General features: G+C 42.3%; 1 protein-coding gene across 1 annotated transcript in view; it reads right to left on the bottom strand.

Moving 5' to 3' along the window:
- The window catches only part of LOC138918352 (phosphatidylinositol 3,4,5-trisphosphate 3-phosphatase TPTE2-like), a 367155-nt gene extending 355350 nt beyond the window's left edge, over positions 1–11805 (bottom strand). Inside the window, exons 1-2 of the mRNA XM_070239587.1 lie at positions 11135–11805; positions 9958–10066 (exon numbers count right to left, since the gene is read on the bottom strand). The gene's annotated coding sequence lies outside the window, so the exon portion shown is untranslated. The remainder of the gene's footprint in view (positions 1–9957; positions 10067–11134) is intronic.
- Between the last annotated feature and the right edge of the window lie 5210 nt (positions 11806–17015).

Here is a 17015-nt window from a genome sequence, read left to right as displayed (position 1 = left end):
ATTTCAAAAGTATCTAAAAGTAGGTTTTAGACATTGTATTAGGTCTTCCTGGTGACAACTGAAATGTTTGGAGATTCCATTTTTCCATCATTTCAATATATCTGTCTTTTAAACATTTTTTTGCATTGAAAAGTTTTCTTCAGTGGGCTTTTGGACATCACACATGCTTAGTAAGCATCAAGTCTGCAAATGATCTTAAGACAAATGTCACAGGAAATGCCTTCTACAAGACATGTTTCAATGACCACACCAGCATTTGCTCTTATGGCATCCTTGGGTCACATACAATATATTAATAAGTGCATTTCCCAATGTGTATGTAATGGAAGAGTAGCTTGAGGAGATATTAATAGGATTTAATAATAATAATAGCACTTATGTGCTAGGTACTATTATAAATACTTTACATAAAATAATTTATTTAATTTTCACAATAATCCCATGGAGGTATATAGTATCATCATCCCCATTTTATAGATGAGAGAAATGGGCTACAGAGATGGTGAGTAACTTGCCCATCATCACCAGCCTGAAATGGTAGAGCTGAGATCTGAATCCATCTGTTAATGAATCCATGCTCTTAGCCACAATACTTTCCTAACTCTCCAAATGTTCAATAAAATTAAGAAATTATTGATTGCACACATTTTTTTGTGTGTAGGACTTGTATACTAATAAGCATTGTGATTATCTGAGAGAGACCAGAGTATGCAAAGATTCCTGAACTTATTTGACCACAAAAACCTCTTTCTCACAGTGGAAATACGTGAGGAACACATTTTAGAAACACTGTATCAAATGGTTTTTCTTTATTCCACCCTACAAACCAATTTTGGACTCTAATCAATAGCTTAGAACTCTAAGCACAGATAGATTATGTTATTCTTGCAAACTGTCTGGAAAGAAGAGCTAGACTATGGGTCATCAAACCCCTTGGCCTGGGCTGATGGTCCATGAAAGGAGCAGTCCCAGTTTTAGATGGGTGTACTGATGCCCATGAAGCATGGCTCATAGAAGTCCCTTCAGGCCTTAAGAGAAAAGATTAACTCAAAAAGAAAGACCTCTATATGTATCAGTTGCTTTTCAACAGGAAGACTACCAGGATTGACTGTGCAGAATACACTAATAAATTACATCAGGGAAAAATATTTGGGTAACCAAAAAGGTAAGAATTTGAGTTTCTGACATAGGTAGCCTATTGAATGATTACTGGATTTTCCAGATGGCTTCTGAGAAAGAGAACTGGCAGATACACAAATTACCCCTGAGATCCAGATGACAGGCCAGGACTGCTAAGAATGTTGCTTGGGGCACCAATCTACCCACAGGGCATGAGCTGTCCCTAGATATTACCTGAACTCCTTTCAAGGAGAGTAGTATATGAAACCTGAAAGACTAGCTTGATAAACTGCTTGGGGACATAGATGTGACTCCTTCATGGGACATGAGTAAGCAGGTAGCTAAACTGCCTTCTAAGGAAAGTGGGTTTTGCAAACTGACCTAAACTAACTTGGGCATGCACAATTCTTAGGTGCTTTTTGGTAGGAGGAGCCACAGTAGAAATCTAGGGTAGTTGAAGAGTAGCTACACCTTTAAGTCATGCTACCAGGTTACAACAAAAGCAGGTCTTAGACAAAATATGCCATACATACAGACATTCATTTAATGAAACATTCAGTAGTAAGCAGGCACAACCATTTGTAAGCTGTCTGTCCTTTTAGGTCCTCCAAACATCACCTTATATGAAAGGCTCATTTCCAATAGATGCCCCATATTCTAGAGGCTGAAATCTTTCTCAACCAATGGCTTGAGACACTATAAGGATAAAGCCTCTGGTGTCATCCCTAAGTGTATATATACTACAAGCCTCACTCATTTGATTCTGATAACCTGTTGATGCAAGAGTGGGCTGTCCCTAAAATATTTCAGCCAATTCCACAGATCTTGAATCTTCCTACAATTCCAACATCTATCATGCTGATTTGCACGCCACTAATGTCACTAAGAAAAATTCATTTGTGACCTTCACTGTGGGAATTAACAGTGTTTCAGGTGTTGATCAAGATGGGACAACGGAAGCCGTTGCAGTGGCCTTCTCTGGAAAATGGCTTCCTGAGTTGAACACTCGCTCACCATCCATGGACAGAGCAACCAGTCACCCCTGGAGGAGCTTAAAGGGACCATGACTGGCACATGCATTTTATTACTGGCACACTGCCTAAGCTGTGCTATTTTTAAGGAAATTACAGGCATAAAACAAGGTCTTTAAATTCTGAGTTTGACAAATTTCATTTGCATACAGTCTACATCTATTATGAAAGAAGGGACGCATGTATTCCCTATTCGATTAACCAAGGCTGAGAATTATGTTTAAAATTCAGTGAATTTGAATCTTATCACTTACGTATTACTACTGCAACAGCTGAACCAGAGATCTAAACTATTCCTCTTCATAGTATTGTTGCAGTCATGTGGTTGAATTTACTCTAAATCAATCTAAGAAAAGGAAAAGCATGCATTTTTATATTCAATGAGTTTAAAACACAAATGATATTCCCAACTTAGAAAGAAAGTCACACATAGAACTTACTAGGTATGGATCAGCATTTCTAAAGTTTTGAATCCACAAACATGAAATCTACAATACTGTGCAATTTTATCAATCCTGTGAAATAGGCATTGTGTACTTGCCCTCAGTATTTTATTTTAGTTCAAGAAATAGAGGAAAACATTTTTTGAATGTTCAATAAAATTCAAGTTTGGCTCAAGTATAGGGCGCTTTAAAGATTGTTCACTTGCTACACAGGACCCAGAAAGTGAAACAAAACCCGTTTCAAACCAATTTTACATCATCATAGTGATTCACGATATTTTAACCCTGAAATATTCTGTAGAATAAATCAAAGGACTAGGAAAGCAAAGAAATGTGCCTCTCAACATTTCACAGAGCAGATTTATGTCATGTAAGAAAACTGGAAGTTACTAGAGAGTAAAAAGACACTACCAAGTACACTGTCAAGTTAATCAGTAGCAACATTATATCTACACTGAAAAACGTGCCACAAGCACCTAAACTCTGGGCAAGGAGAGAAAAGTGAAAACAAATAGAAAAATACTTTTAAAAGACAGATTAATTTGGGCATAAATGTTGATTTTGAGTATTGGGCTTGGGGCCCAAAAGAACACCAGTAAATGCCATACTTTCAAGGGATACCAGCTCATGCGCAATGGAAACAGTAATCTCAAAGCTCCGAGGCCACTGCCATCTGTTCCAGAGAGGCGGCCCAGAGAACCAGGAAGGGCCAACGGAGAGCTGGATTTCTTGGGGGTAACCCTCCCCTACAAACCCAAGATTCGCTTACCTGTCGATAAGCTGCTTTCGATGAGGCGCTGCAGCTCACAAGGGGCTGGGGCAGAAGGGTAGAGGGGCCGAGGGGCAGAGGGGCGGTGGGACGGTGGGGCCGTAGGGTGCAGGACTCAGATATTTGACTTGGGTACAACTTTTCCTAAATGGGAGAGAACTTAACTTGAAATCCTAGTAGTAGTTTTCTCTCCTGTTGTCTTTCGGGATAATGCCTTTTCTTTTTTTTCATTCTTTTTAATTTTTAATTTCCCAAAACCAAGCCCGTTAAGTCATCTTGGCCCAATTCCCGGCCTGCAACAAGGTTACTGCTACTTGGTCCTACATCCACCTAGTTGTCCCCAGTCCCCCAAGGGTGAGGGGGCTCGGGGAGGTCTCTGCGTGGGAGAGAACTGTTAATTAATGCTCCCCATAGATGAGCGCAAGGCAAACCTTCCTGTCTTTGGGCCCCAGAGCCCCCCATCCTGCCCCTTCTCTCCACCCTTCTTCTTCCCCTCCGTAACCCAGCCACCTCTAAAATGTTACACTCTAACTCTCTGAGGATGAGAGGGCAATATAGTGGGCAGAGGATGGGATGGGATGTCCTTGTCCAGAGACCCCCATCCTTAGGTCTTTACCTGTGCTGGGTACAAGCCAGTACTGAAACAAGAACTCCATCTCCATGGCAGTCCCAAAGAATAGATTCCTGACATTCCTGAGATCATAATAGAGTGAGGAATAGAATGAACTGGGTTCTAGACTGCAGGGACTTAAAGACAGATGCACACACCATATAATTTCACTCATATGTGGAAGATAAACAAACACACGGATAAGGAGAACAGATTAGTTGTCACCAGAGGGGAAGAGCATGGGGGGAGGATGAAAGGGGTAAAGGGGCACATATGTATGGTAATGGATAAAAACTAGACTATTGGTGGTGAACACCTGCAGTCTATACAGAAACTGATATATAATAATGTACAACTGAAATTTACACAGTTATAGGCCAATATAACTTCAATAAAATAAGTTTTTTTAAAAAACAAATAACAGACACACAGACGCTGTTCTTCTTAAAGAAATGTTGGGAGGGAGGGGTACCAAGATCAAAGATCCCAGGATAATAATCTCAGAGTAGACTCTCACCTGTTACTTTTTTTTTTTTTTTTTTTGCATCTGATGGAGGGGATGCATCTTATATATTTTGAGTCTGAAGAAGGTTACCATAAGTTTTTGGCTTTCCCTGTGGATTGAAGAGAATGACCAGAGGGCTCAATGTTTTCCAGCTAATATTAAATTTGACTAAAATAGGCAAGGTTAATACAAGACTCAGGAAAAAATCATTTCATTTACTCAGGCTATGATTTCACAGGATTGAAAGAAAGCAATCAAATATTACGTGTAAATCAAAAATACACCCATATTCCTAGTACAGTAAATCTGAAAGGCAGAAGCACATGCTAAACAAATGAAAACAAATATGGAAATAAAGATTTAAAAATATAGATAAAGCATTAGAAATTTCTGTTTGGAAATTACGATATAAAAATTACCACAAAAAGAGGAATAAATAAAGACAGTTAAGTTTGACAGTCTGTATTGGTACATGTTCTGGTATTGAGTAAATGGCCACAGTTGAAGACATGGGAAAAAAAAGATTAAAGTCATATTTATTTAGTATTTCTCTAAAGCACTTTGCAAGATACAAAAATGAATAAAACGGTCACTGACTTAAGTGTCAGGTTGATGACTTAAAGGCCAGATCATTTTGAAATATGCTCAGAGCATTCTATTCTCTGTGAGAAAGACCTGCCCTAAAGAGAAACTACTCTATCAGAGCCTCATCTGGCCTAGGGGGAGGGTAATAAGAGAACCCAATCCCCCTCTAGCCTTCCTGTCTCATATAAGAGGATGAAAAAAAGGCCAAGAAACTCTTCTGAAGGTCACAGCCCTTGCTTCTTTCTATGTCTCTAAATTTTTTGTTGAAAACTGGACTTTTTGAAGACTAGAAGAGGGGCTGGCCTGGTGATACAGTGGTTAAGTTTGCACGATCTGCTTCAGAAGCCTGGGGTTTTGGGTTCCTAGGTATGGACCTACACACCATTCATCAAGCCATGCTGAGGTGGCATCCCACATACAAAATAGAGGAAGACTGGCACAGATGTTAGCTCAGGGCCAATCTTCCTCACTGAAAAATAAAAAAGAATACTAACAACTGGAAATCAGACTTTTCCCTTTCCTCAGGGTTTATTGATGCTGTTTTTTTGTGTGTTTGTTTAATGACTTTCCTGAACTACTTCTGTAAACTCTCTATTCTCTGTGCAGTGTGACCACTAAAGTCAGTTTGATTTGCATAATGGTCAGCTAATAATTGGACAGAGATTCCCTCAGATGTCTGGAATCACTAAGTCTCTCAGTTGTTAAGAAGGAGCTTTGTGTGCACGTTAGAGTATGCCTTCAACATTTAGCCAAAAAGTTTAGAACTCCACCATAACCTTCATTTTCTTCTTGAGCATAGCCTCAAGGTTAGCCAGAGGTGAGAGCTTTGGGCCTTTTCACATCTTTCCTAAGTATGCAAAGTCCTGGACATGTGCACATCCCAAGATGTACAGGTGTCCTTCTAGATTCCTGGGAATGTGTTGCAGTTTTTCAAAGCTCCCTATGGACATCTCATTCCACAGCTTTTTCTTTTAAGCATTTTGGTTAGCCTATTGTTTGCCCCAACTGCTATTTACACCTCAGGAAGCTATGACATTTGACAATTGCCTCTGATTGATTGTTTTCAACAAATGTCCTCAGGGAGGAGGCTGGAGGAGCTACAAGTCAGGTCAAAGGCAGTCTTTTGAGTGGGGTTTCCCAGGGACCCACTAGATGGGTCAAATAATGACAGGTCTCTGGGAATGGGGCTTTGAATGAGTCCAATCCCCTTTTATTCCCTCCAATGGCATCCAAGAGGCTGGTTTTTACCATGACTGCAGGATGTTGGTTTTCAAGGCTACTATGGAGCTGGGGAGGGTGTGATAGGAATAGGGCAAGTTAGAACATCACAGAGCCCCCTGGTCCCACCAAAATTCAGCCTATGTTCTTAAATAAATGCTCCCCAAATGGCTGCAAGCCTTTGGTTAATTTCCAGAGTTTTGAAAAAGTTGATTCTCACCATTTTCCCCAAGTGTTCTTGTTGCTTTTATAAAGGGAAGAATATCTGGAGGTCTCTACTTTGCCATTTTCACTGACATTACTTTCAAACATACTTTTAAATGCTAAACTCACAAGAAAGTAAGAGAAGTACTAAATGTTTACATACGCACGCGTGCGCACACACACACATACACTCTTACACTCTAGAGCTGAAACTAAAGTGGTAAGCCAACACGGAAACCAGGGATGCCCTGGAAGTGTGTCAAAACCAAAAACATAGAGCTTTGTTAGTTAACATGTGGCTGCCTAAAGTGGTAGATAGGAGGTGGGGCAAACAATAGGTAATGTTACACGCTTTTACTTAATACGGGCCCTCATATTGGTTCCCCTGCATTAAACCCAGCATATACAGGGTTAAAACCAGAAAGCACTCATCCCCTTTCCCTGCTTCTTTAGTTACACTCATATGTAAATATCTGTTTCTTTAACCTTTGACTCCCTAAGCTTTACAACCAAATATAAGTTACAAATTGTTAAAGCCCAGGTGGCCTTACACTGGACTCACACTAAAGTTTTGGCTAATCATGGGTCCTTGAAGTTTATTACAGGAAAATTGATGTCCAGAGAATATCAAGAAACTGAAGCTTCCCAGGCCCCAACTCCTTGGCTTCCTGGCACCAGAATCCACCATCTACCACGGAGGGAGACAACAAAGGTTAGCCACCTGCAGATTCCCTTATCTCACCATTCACCTCTCTGCAAGCAGCCTCATGAGGCCAAACACAGGCTGGTGGGAAAGTGCTAATCAGCAAGGTCACAGGCTCTCCTTCCCTACAAGCAGCAAACCTTTAAAACCCTTTACCCACTTCTTAACAGGGAGCCAGTAGCTCCTAAGGCATTAGCTAACTGGTACCCCCTTTGCCTGGGAAAGAAAATAATAAAACTGTTTTTTTCCTTTTTACCCAAAACTCTGTTCTCATTATTTGGATTGGCACCAAGTTCAGAAACTTTCAGTAACAGTAATATTTAAAAAAAAAAAAAAACTGTGGAACAGATGTCAAGAGAGGGCTTTGAAAAGCTCTGACATATCCCTGGGAATCTAGAGTTTTGCTGGTTAACCAAGTAATAGGATTTGAACCTAAAGAAGTGTGCAGTTGACTCTGAGACCTCCACAGATATCCAGGCACCCAAACTGGATATATATTTAGTTGAAAAGATAAACTTGGAAAAATCTATATGCTGGCAAATTGAACCTACAAGCAAGTCAGTATATCTGCTGGCACTGGATTTTAAAACATTAATAATTTTAAGAGTCTTCCCTAATGTTTTGTAACCAGCCTTATTCTCATGCTGGGATTTGAATTCATGCTACAATCACAGTTCAAGAAACCTCAATCCAATAAATTAAATTGAAACAGTTCCTGATTGGTAGTGACCCCTAGCACCCAGGAGAAACCAAGGCAAATCATCTCAGTTCGGGTCCCTCAGGATTCTCACAGTTAAAGTTCAGACAAATACAAGCTCTTGATAAAATCTAGCAAACATATGAGGAATCAAACCACCATGAGCAGGAGGCAACAAAAATTATAAACAGAAGAAAAAGGAATGAACGGAATGACTACAGATATTGAAATTATAAGAAACTTTATTCTCAGGAGGTAGGTTTAAAAGGATGTTGAAGTGCAAAGATAGAGACCAACACTATGTGGAGCAGAAAGAAGGGTCATTGGCCCACTCTGGAACTTCAAGGTAGATTTTCTGAAGGAGATGATGCCTGAGCTTGGGCTTGAAGGACAGTAAGTAATTAGGCAGGAGAAAAAAAGTGGTGAAGAAATTCAAGACAGAAAAAACATAATAAACAAACACATGGAAGCACTGAACAGCATGGGGACTTCAGGGGAAAATGTAGACATTTATCTATTATTCTAGTAACAAATATAGAGCAGAGAGTACCAAAATCTACAAAAATAGAGAGCCCTTTACACCATATTAAGAAATATAGACTTTATTTACTAGGCAATAGAGGATCGCTGAAGGATTTTAAGTAGGGGTGTTTCATGATGATTTTGTGGTGGGCAGGTTGTCTAGAGCTAGAGAGGGGAAAGAATTTAAGAGGGACAGCGCTGAGGGATTAGAAATCAAGTAGGAGGCTACTGCACAGCTTAGGTGAGAGATGTTGAGAGCCTGAAAACCGGTGTAGTAGGGAAAACTGGGAGAAGACACAGACTTTAGAAAAAGCAGACAAAATCAGCAAAACTTGCGACTGACTAGTTATTGTGAAGGATGAAGGGGAAAAATGGCTCCTGTCTTTCTTCCTTGGATGACTGGGTGCTAATTATTGGTGCTGTAAATAAAAAGGAAGACGAGGTTGGTGATAGAGGAAGATAATGGGTTAAGTTTTGAAGATCTTTGGTCTGGGGTACTTGTGGGAAACCGAGGTTAGGAAGCAATTGAATTTATGAGTCTGCAGCTCAGAGAAGAAGTTAGCACTGATAACTAATGACTTGAGTGGATAACTCAGTAGAAAGAAAAGAGCAGCAGCCCATGGGTAGAACCTTGGGTTTTCCTGAAATTCAGGAAAATATTGATGCTTTTTGGAACAAGATCAATTTTAAGTAAAAACAATTATGTGGAAAAACCTAAGTCTTATAACATCAAAATATTGAAAACTACCTAAACGTCAAAGAAAAATAGAACGGTTAAGTTAATATGGTATATCCACCTCAGAGAATATCATAGTTATTTTAAATAATGTGTAGGAAGAGTTTACATAAACACAACATGTTTATGATTGAATGTCAAAAGTTTTTTTACTTTTATTTTTAAAACCATGTATTATATAAACCATGTCTGGAAAGAAATATATACATATATTAAAAGTAATTTTTTCAAATTATTCAAAATTGTTTCTATAACATTTTTATAATGAGGAAACAACTGTTAAAAACGCATTTCCCTACAATGAGATAGCACTTCACACACAGTAGGATGGTGATAATCAAAAAGACAGATAATAACAAGCATTGACAAATACAGGAGAAACTGGGATCCTCATATATTGCTAGTGGAGATGTAAAATGGTACAGTCACTTTGGAAAACAGTTTGGTAGTTCCTCAAAAGGTTAAACACAGAGTTACTATATGACCCAGTAATTCCCTGGTATATACCCAAGAGAAATGAAAGCATACATCCACACGAAGACTTTTCACACAAATGTTCACAGCAACATCATCCATAATTGCCAAAAAGCAGAAATAACCCAAATGTTGATAAATGGATGAAGGGTTATTTAAAATGTGGGATAGTCATAATATTATTTAGCAACAAAGGAAATGAAGTGCGTCACTTAACGACCAGGATATGTTCTGAGAAATGCGTCATTAGGTGATTCCGTCATTGTGCGAACATCATACAGTGTACTTACGTAAACCTAGATGGTACAGCCTACGACATACCTAGGCTATATGATACTAACCTTATGGGACCACCTTTCTATATATCATCCATCTTTGATCACAATGTCATCATGCTGAGCAAGACTGTACTGACGTGCTACAAGTCAGATGAACCTTGAAAACATCATGCTAAGGGAAAGAAACCATGCATAAAAGATCACAAATTGTGGGATTCCACTTATATGAAATGTCCAGAATAAGCATATCTATAGAGGCAGAACATACACTAGTGGTTGCCTACACAAGGAGTAGCCAACCCTAGTGGTCCAGTGGTTAGGGTTCAGAACTAGGGTTCCTAGTTCTTAGGAAACCACACCACCCATCTCTTGGTTGTCATACTGTAGTGGCTGCATGTTGCTGTGACACTGAAAGCAATGCCACCAGTATTTCACACATCAGCAGGGTCACCCATGGTGGACAGGTTTCAGCAGAGCTTCCAGACTAAGACAGACTAAGAAGGAGGACCTGGCCACCCGCTTCCAAAAATACTGACCATGAAAACCCTGATAGAGCGCTGGAAGCTGAGAGGATGGCGCAAAAGGACCAGGCAGGGTTCCACTCTGCTGTCCATGGGGTCACTCGGAGTCACCATGGCACTAACAACAAAACAAAGACCCGGGATGGAGGGTGGAGGGTAGGGAAGAGAATTAGGGAAAACTAGAAATAAGTTGGGGCTTCTTTTTGGGGTAATGAAAAAGTCCTAAAATTAGATAGTGATGATGGCTGCGCAACTCTGGGAACATACTAAAAATCCATTGAACTGTAGGCTTGAAAGGGGTGAACTGTGTAGGAATTCTCTCTCAGAAAAGCTTTTTGAAAAACCCTCATTTCCCTCCCCCTCGGGGGGAACAAACATGGCTACAGATCCTATGGAACACCAGGCCTGAGGAGCGCAGGATGCATCAGATGCGGAATGGAAGCAGCGGTCTCGGACACTCCGCCGGGTACACAGCCTGCTGTCGGGTTCCACCTGCGGGAGGCGGCCTGAGGCCTCAGGACGAAGTGTCCTGGTGTCTGGGGCACGTGGCCTTGTCCCCGCCTTTCCCGCCGCCTCCCGCGCACCTTTCCAGTGGGCCTCGCTGCTGGCGCCACCGAGCTTCATGGAAGATCAGCTCTTCTGGAAGCAGGTCCCAAGGGACCGTGAGCACCCTCCACATCCCGGATCCGGGTCCCCCAAAGACAGCGCGGGATGCTTACCCCAGTCTCGGGCGGAGCGGCAGAGGCCGACGGCCTGAGGTCTCGCCCGCAGTCTTTCTGACCAGGCCTAACGCCTCTCAGCGAGGGGCCGGGGCGGGCGATGGCTGTGGGCTGGTCCCCAAGGCCACGTGGCAGCTGCAGCAGGGCCACACGCCAAGTCCTCAATTCTGGTCCCGTCTGCAGCGCCTTTCTTGTTCGCTCGCCGTCTCACCACAGCTCTATCGGACAGGTCTGAACAGATTCCCATGAAAAGTGGAATCTGGGCCTCGGGTCCCGCCGCCCGCCGAAGCCCTGACTCCTCATGGCGGTTCAATAACAGCAGTCCTCCTGACTACCTCATGTCAGGATGTTCGTGGAGTCTCAGCACAGAGGGCTCGACACCTCGGAGGCCCAGCCCTGAGCAGCCTCGGAGCACCGGAGCACCGTCTGAGGCCAGGAAGTGCAAGGGCCCTGGAGGGCTCCGGAGCCTCCCTGCCGTTCTGACAGGGATGTCGGAAAAGCCCCTCGGGCGGGGCAGGCTGAAAAGACGCTTGGACATCCGGAAAGGCTGGCGACCCTGATCTGGAAGATTATGTGCCCAACTCTTGTCTCCGGGAAGCCAGAGAGGGGAATCTGGGTTTCCTGAGGTGAAGTTCGTTGAACCGCCACGAGGGCGCCAGAGAAGGGCGTCCAGCTGGCCCCGCCCCCGGCGCTGGCCCCGCCCCCGGCGCTGGCCCCGCCCCCGGCGCTGGCCCCGCCCCCGGCGCTGGCCCCGCCCCCGGCGCTGGCCCCGCCCCCGGCGCTGGCCCCGCCCCCGGCGCTGGCCCCGCCCCCGGCGCTGGCCCCGCCCCCGGCGCTGGCCCCGCCCCCGGCGCTGGCCCCGCCCCCGGCGCTGGCGCGCGCCGCCCTCAGGGGACGCTGGCCGGGGCCTCCTCCTGGAGATCCAGCCTGTGGTTCGGTCACTATTCCCAATGTTATTGAGTAGCCACTACACATTGAGCTCCAGATGCTGGGGACAGGGCAGTGTGTGGGATAGACAGTGTTCCTGTCTTCAGGCAAGAGAGACAGCCAAGCCAAAAGTTACAATACAGTGTGGAAACTGTTGGGATGGAGAAAGGAAGAGACAAGGAAAGTCTGGTGCAGATACTGCTTTCAGAAGAAAACAAAGGAAAGAAGTGGTGGGATATAAGTCTCTTTGGAGGTTTGTTGATGTCAAGTTCCCATTTGATGGGTTCCGGTTCCTCTTTGTAGGGGCTCCAGCCCATCAAGCCGGGGGAACAAAAGTTTGAGGAAAGTGGAGAATATGTGAAATAGTCTTGAATAGGATGGAAGAGAGGATTGACTAAGAAGGTCATGATGTAAACTCTACAAGGCAGGAAGCTTCTTGTGTTGGGGTTCACAAGGGTTAAGTACAGTACTTAGCACATGGAAGGTGCTTCATAGGAATGGAATGAATGAAGTAGTGAATGAATAAAGGATTTTCACTTGGTGTTGGAGCAGATCACTAGTTGCGACCATGAGTTCATAGTAGCACCAATATCCTCATGTGTGTGATTTTATCAAATAAGGCTGAATCACTTACTAGAGGGCAGACCTGGAAGAGGCAGAGTTGGGATTCTGCCAGGCAGGCATGATGAAAAGGAAATAAGGTGGAGGTGTTTGGGATGTCGTTTAAGTGATAGACCTTGAAATCAATGAAAAAAGGAAGAAATGAAGACAAAATAGGTTGCTAATGGTTAGAGAGTGGGTGGAAACGTTGATGGACTGAAGATCCTGACACGGTTGAAGAACTGGCATTTGGCATACTGAGGACATAGGCTGGAAGGGCTGGAGGTTGAGGTCAAAGTGAAGGATATCAGAATATTATTTCAGAAGGCAGAGCTGTTCCTGGAAATAAGCTCTAAGACTTTCCATAGCTGAGTTAGAATGGAAATTAAGATTAAGAACTCTGAGATGAGGAAATCTATTAATTAAGAGTCTAGGTTATCGGATGGCCCAATCACATGGAAGGTAGGATCTCCCAGAAATTTTCATCTGCACTGGGACACGTCCCGCCCCTTTCCCTCTGCCAGAGCCTCCAGAGAATTTGCATCCACCCTTTAACTGAAGTTTGAGAGGCTAGAGGTGCAATGAAATGGCTCAGAGCCAGAAGACAGCAGCAGAGCAGGGAGAGAAAGATGTAGTAGACAACTGTTTTGATTGTTTTTAGCACCCAGCATTCATTCTCCCATCTGGAACCAGTATCTCTATTGGTCTCTGGGGAATTACTCCCATTCTTCAGTCTCAGTCTATGTGCAGATATTTTTAGTTTTCCCCACCACACCCCTACGCCAAGGATGAGTTTGTGACTCAGGCCTGGCAAAAGAGGTGAGCATGTGACTCAACTGGAGCTGCTAAGGCACAATGAAACTTTCACATGGACCGTTGTGAACGAGGTACCATATTTTTCAGCTACATTTGAACCTGGGAGGGTATTGTCCTGAACTTGCTGGCAGCCATCGTGCCACCATATAAAGGCTGAGAATGGAGCCGGTACAGAAGACAGAACTAAGAAATGGAGAGACACTGAATCCTAATGATGTCAGAGGAACCAGGTGTCAATGCTTCTGCCTAAAGCCAGTCTTTATCCAGGCTTTTCAGTTACATGAGTCAATATATTCCCTTTTGTATTTGGGCCATTGAATTGTACTTTATATCACTTATATTCGGATTATTCCTCATAATACCAGGGAGTTCTCCATCCCTGGTTCCTGCTTCTGAGCCAGTCCACTAAATGTATGTTAACTTCTCTGTGCCTCAGTCTCTTTTTCTGTCAAAGGGGATGAGCAATACATAGAATTGTAAGATTAAATGGATGATAAATTTAAAAATATGAATTTGTTCCACAGCATTGAGATGCAAAAAAGTCACATTAATTTTTCTAAATTAAATTAAATCTGGCTCTATACCCCCGTTACTAAGGTAAGAAAACACCCAATATCAGTCATTTTGGGGGGCCCTTCTCCTTCTTTAGCATGATATACACTGCCCTTAAAAAAATCTTAAGAACGAGCATCTGGTCTTCAGTTGATCATGTGTTTTCAAATTCACAAAAGATATTAAGTTCCAGGATTCAGGAATGAGAAATTTCAACTCTTAGGAATTCTCAAAATCATAAGTTATTTTATAGTTTTATAACATTTTATTTACATACTTTTAATAAATGAGAAATGCTGTTTATTAATATTTTTAAGAAAATATAGCCTAGAAGAAATATTCAAACACTGCAAATGACTATGTAAACATTATTGAAGAACATTTAAATAGCAACTTTTGATGTTCTAGCAAAGTTAACAGTACTATGTGAAATCGTGTCAAAAGTGCAAAATTAAAGACAGTTTGTTTCCGAAATTTGTTTCATGGAAAATCATTTTTAGGATTTGCATAATACATACTGTGTTTAAACTTACTAATTTTTGTTTTATTTTCAAGAATAACTAGTTGTTGGCGGATAGGGCCATGAACACACACTGAACATGGCAACAGCTGCACAGTACTGGTTAGGTCATGACCCCTTTACCCTTACAGTAAGGAGATAGAGCAAGAATCCTTACATAGGGAAATTATCCCCCTAGTCTTATCAGCTCAAACTTTTTCCCACACTGAAGCATTGCCATGGGCCCTCCACCTGCAAGATAATCTGCCTTTCTCCAGTCCCCGTAAGAAAGAAGGAACAGACCCTGCATCTAGGGGACAGCAGCCACAAGTTCCTGAACTGCCACTTAGTCTCCCTAATAAAACCCAAACTTGTTCTTGTGACCCAATGCATGGGACAGGTAATTTAAGCTCTGAATCCCAGTGCCAGTGGAAGTTCTGGATGGCAGGTCTCAAAAAGAAGAGGCCCTTTCATTGCTGGGGCCCCTGCCCTAAGCCTGAGGACTGATAGTGAATTCTCAATATTAATAACTATCACGAAGCCTGCCACTCTAGTGAGAAAATATAGCGCCAGCAGCTGGGCTCTGGGATCCTGCTCCCACTCCATACCCAAGATGTCAGCCCATTCATGCATTTTGATTGTCCTGATATTAGGTGTGGAAAGTAGGGCTTGGTATTGTCTAACTCCAAGGAGCCCTATTCTTATTGTATTCAATGTCAGTGGCAACTCTTGGAACAACGCTCTTTTAGAAAAATGATTGATTCCCTTAAAGATATACAAAACTGTGAGTCCTAGGTGTCAGTACGAAGTATATTTTTGCAGGTAAATAGTTCCTCATCCTCCCTCTATTATTTGGCTAATGAGATTTTTTTTGTTTCCCTGAAACCTCCTACTTTCCCATTGTGCTGGGGGAGTATGGGACATGGGAAAAGTGCTGGAAGCAGAGCAAGAGTGGGGCGTCCCTCCAGGATGTACCCCAACTTCATTTGAGATGTCAATTATTAGCTCCCTTGTGTGTGCAAATCCTGATTGCCTCTTCCTCTGTGTGTCTCTGGAAGTAAGCAAACACCTGTACTCAGAAGTGGAATTGCCAGGTCATATGGTAGTTCTATGGTTAATTCCTTCAGGAACCTCCATACTGGTTTCTGTAGTGGCTGTACCAATTTACATTCCAACCAACAGGGCACAAATGTTCCCTTTTCTCCACATCCTCGCTAACACTCCTTATCTTTTGTCTTTTTTTAATAATAATACATCTTAACAGGTGTGAGGTGATATCTCATTGTGATTTTGATTTGCATTTCTCGGATGATTAGTGACGCTGAGCATCTTTTTCTATACTTGTTGGCCATCTGTGTGTCTTCTTCAGAAAAATGTCTCTTCAAGTCTTCTGCCCATTTTTTGTCAGATTATTAGTCTTTTAGCTATTAAGTTGTATGAGTTTCTTATGTATTTTGGATATTAACCGTTTATCTGATATATATGGTTTGCAAATATTTCCTCCCATTCTGTAGGGTGCCCGTGTCTTTTTGCGGATTGTATCTTTTGTTGTACAGAAGATTTTCTGTTTGACGTAGTCCCACTTGTTTATTTTTGCTTTTGCTGCTTGTGCTTTTGGTGTCATAACCAAAAATTCATTGCCAAGATCAACGTTGAGGAGCTTTTTCCATGTTTTATTTTAGGAGCATTATGGGTTCAGGTCTTACATTTAAGTCTTTAATCCACTTTCAGTTAATTTTTGTGAGTGGTATAAGATATGGGTCCAACTTCACTGTTTTTCATGTGGATCTCCAGTTTTCTCTTGCCCTCTTTCTAACTTCTTAAACTGGATGCTTAGCTCACTAATTTTCAGTCTTTATTCCTTTCTAATCCCAGCATATGAAGAAATAAACTCCCCTCTAAATATCGCTTTACCTATTGTGTTAGGGGACCCTAAGACCACTCTCAAGTTCAGGAACTAGCTTGAAGGGCTCACGGTACTCACAAATGCTGTTATACTCATGGTTGTGGTCTATTACATTGAAAGGATGTAGAATACAGTCACCAAAGGAAAAAAGCACATAAGGTAGAGTCCAGGAGGTTACCAGGCACAGCTTCTGGTTGTCCTCTCTCTGTGGAGTTGTGTGAACAGAACCTAATTCTCCTAACAATGATGTGTGACAACGTGTACAAAGTATCTCCAATCAGGGAAGCTCGTCCAAACTTTAATGGATTTTACTGGGGATCAGATACATAGGCTTGGAGCCCTCATGTGATTGACCTTAACTACTCAGTCTCTAGTCCCTCCCAGAGGTCAAATCGATACAGCATGACAAAGGGCCCCAGGCAAACAAAAACAGGTGTTTACCATAAATCACATTATTAGCATAACCTATCTGGCATGGCTCAAGGCCCCAGGTATGCAGACCCTCTTTTTGCTTTTTTTTTTTTTTGAGGAAGATTAGCCCTGAGCTAACTACTGCCAATCCTCCTCTTTTTTTTTTTTTT

Source organism: Equus caballus, chromosome 17, assembly GCF_041296265.1.
Source record: "Equus caballus isolate H_3958 breed thoroughbred chromosome 17, TB-T2T, whole genome shotgun sequence".
Lineage (NCBI taxonomy): Eukaryota > Metazoa > Chordata > Mammalia > Perissodactyla > Equidae > Equus > Equus caballus.
Note: the sequence above shows the minus strand (reverse complement) of the source record. Positions and strands in the feature narration are given on the sequence as shown.